Below are 3,216 nucleotides of genomic sequence, written 5' to 3' on the forward strand. Positions count from 1 at the left end.
CGGCCATGCACCACCACCCACCGAATCAAGAAAGAGCTATCAATCTGTCAATCCTTCCGGTGTCCGGGCCTGGTGAGGTTTCCCGTGTTGAGTCAAATTAAGCCGCAGGCTCCACTCCTGGTGGTGCCCTTCCGTCAATTCCTTTAAGTTTCAGCTTTGCAACCATACTTCCCCCGGAACCCAAAAGCTTTGGTTTCCCGGAGGCTGCCCGCCGAGTCATCGGAGGAACTGCGGCGGATCGCTGGCTGGCATCGTTTATGGTTAGAACTAGGGCGGTATCTGATCGCCTTCGAACCTCTAACTTTCGTTCTTGATTAATGAAAACATACTTGGCAAATGCTTTCGCTTCTGTTCGTCTTGCGACGATCCAAGAATTTCACCTCTAACGTCGCAATACGAATGCCCCCGCCTGTCCCTATTAATCATTACCTCGGGTTCCGAAAACCAACAAAATAGAACCGAGGTCCTATTCCATTATTCCATGCACACAGTATTCAGGCGGGCTTGCCTGCTTTAAGCACTCTAATTTGTTCAAAGTAAACGTGCCGGCCCACCGAGACACTCACTCAAGAGCACCCTGGTAGGATTGCAACGGGGTCCGCCTCGGGACGCACGAGCACGCACGAGGCGCGTCGCACGCCTTCAGCTCGCCCCACCGGCAGGACGTCCCACGATACATGCCAGTTAAACACCGACGGGCGGTGAACCAACAGCGTGGGACACAAATCCAACTACGAGCTTTTTAACCGCAACAACTTTAATATACGCTATTGGAGCTGGAATTACCGCGGCTGCTGGCACCAGACTTGCCCTCCAATAGATACTCGTTAAAGGATTTAAAGTGTACTCATTCCGATTACGGGGCCTCGGATGAGTCCCGTATCGTTATTTTTCGTCACTACCTCCCCGTGCCGGGAGTGGGTAATTTGCGCGCCTGCTGCCTTCCTTGGATGTGGTAGCCGTTTCTCAGGCTCCCTCTCCGGAATCGAACCCTGATTCCCCGTTACCCGTTACAACCATGGTAGGCGCAGAACCTACCATCGACAGTTGATAAGGCAGACATTTGAAAGATGCGTCGCCGGTACGAGGACCGTGCGATCAGCCCAAAGTTATTCAGAGTCACCAAGGCAAACGGACCGGACGAGCCGACCGATTGGTTTTGATCTAATAAAAGCGTCCCTTCCATCTCTGGTCGGGACTCTGTTTGCATGTATTAGCTCTAGAATTACCACAGTTATCCAAGTAACGTGGGTACGATCTAAGGAACCATAACTGATTTAATGAGCCATTCGCGGTTTCACCTTAATGCGGCTTGTACTGAGACATGCATGGCTTAATCTTTGAGACAAGCATATGACTACTGGCAGGATCAACCAGGGAGCTGCGTCAACTAGAGCTGAGCAGCCGGCCGCCCGGGAGTGTGTCCCGGGGGCCCGCGCGAACACGCAAGCGTCCGCTCAATTATTCTGCAAACAGGAGGAGGCTGAGCTCCCCTGCACAATACACCTCGAAACCCTCTCAGGTCCCGGCGGCGCGCAGCGCCGTCCTAAGTACTTGGTCGGGTTCGAGAGAGGCGCAATCGCCCGGAGTTTGGCGAGTAGACGCTTTAGGTGCGACCACCCGTGCTCCCAACTGAGCTTGCCGCTGCCGACAGAGGCCCGGGAGCGTGCTGTCGTGGCATTGCCGGCGGGAGACAACACGCGCCACCTACGGTGGCCGGCAGCTCCAACGCCAGCGCCACAGAAGGACAAAAGCCCCACTTGGGTGCCGAAGCGAACGCGCCAACACGTCCGCACAGCTGCGATACAAACCACCTGCGAGAACCGCAGAGGCGACCGAGCAGCAGACGGCGTCGCGGCGCCGAGCGCCGGGCGGCGGCGCATCCTCAGCGCACACAGTCCTCAATCGGACCAGCACACTGCAGATGTCCACCGCGCTTCGCACCGGGCCCGCGAGGACCTACTTTGGCCGCACGGCGCCGCGTGCAGGGTGCGCCGGCGCGCAGCTGCGCCGCCTGCCGCCTCCGTCGGCCGGCGCGCCTGCCACTGGCCGCCCCCACCAGCCGGCTGTAGCGCGTGCGCCCACGCACCGCGCGGCCAGCACGCCGGGAGGCCCCCCCTCACCGGCCGGGGACGGTCCCACCCAGCCACCGCCGCGTATCGCTTCACACCCACATGCCATTCACGTTCGTGGGCATGGTGGGTATCGCTGAAACAACCGGTTGGTAGCTCAACCGATCGTCGCCATCACTGATTCACCTCTAGCGAGAACAACCGCACCACAACGGTTTACCAGTTGTTCATTTGCGTAACGTCACCAGCAAACGTAGACGTCCATCGCCATTTGCAAATTCAACGATTGTTGCATGCCTGTGTCAGGTGTCACGACACACTATGTCTGCCCACATACACGCAACAACATGTGCACGCTTCGCGAACACGTGGAAGGTGGCCCCCGTACGTATGCGATGTCCATTGCGCGAACGACTGTCAACCGGCCTCTGTCGCATGTCGCAGATGTGGAACGCAGTGCACCATGCTATCACGGTGAGTGAGAAGAGACGACTACGTCTGACAACACGCGCCACTACATCAACAGACGGCTCATGCTGATCGCCATCCACGGCATACCATACTGCAATCCAGCTCTTATAGGGAGACGACACGTAGCTGAGTGCACAATATTTGGACCGTATGGTTCGCCGTTGTTGGCGCAGTCGTGGTACGGTCACACATGTACCACGATGTATCATTCAGTACATGAGGACCAATGTGCAGTACAGTGTGTGATTTGGACGTACAACATCAGCGGACAGTTGACACAAGCCGTACCACAACGTAGGCTGTGCTTCGCCATGCGAATGCCAATGAACAACTGCGAAGGGCATTGAGCATGTACGTCCTGCTGCCATCCGCATTACAGTGTATAGCTGCAAGGTGTTTAACATGAAGCGATACTCTGGGGACCGGGCAGTGCGGGTAGCAAACTATATTGCGGGGGTTGCAGTTAGGCAACACTACACTAATTTAACGCGTCGTATGACAATTACAGAGCAGGTTAAGGCCCAACGTGTGTTGGGTTAAGGCCCAACGTGTGTTGGGTTAAGGCCCAACGTGTGTTGGGTTAAGGCCCAACGTGTGTTGGGTTAAGGCCCAACGTGTGTTGGGTTAAGGCCCAACGTGTGTTGGGTTAAGGCCCAACGTGTGTTGGGTTAAG

At 56.4% G+C, this 3,216-nt stretch overlaps 1 non-coding gene across 1 annotated transcript in view; it reads right to left on the reverse strand.

The window, feature by feature from the left end:
- LOC124571290 overlaps nucleotides 1-1,380 on the reverse strand; it is a 1,910-nt gene extending 530 nt beyond the window's left edge. The window contains exon 1 of the ribosomal RNA XR_006971768.1: nucleotides 1-1,380. This exon is cut by the window's left edge and continues 530 nt beyond it. This is a non-coding gene — a ribosomal RNA (small subunit ribosomal RNA).
- Nucleotides 1,381-3,216: the final 1,836 nt, after the last annotated feature.

This window comes from Schistocerca americana, unplaced genomic scaffold (assembly GCF_021461395.2).
Source record: "Schistocerca americana isolate TAMUIC-IGC-003095 unplaced genomic scaffold, iqSchAmer2.1 HiC_scaffold_1656, whole genome shotgun sequence".
In the NCBI taxonomy this organism is placed as follows: Eukaryota; Metazoa; Arthropoda; class Insecta; order Orthoptera; family Acrididae; genus Schistocerca; species Schistocerca americana.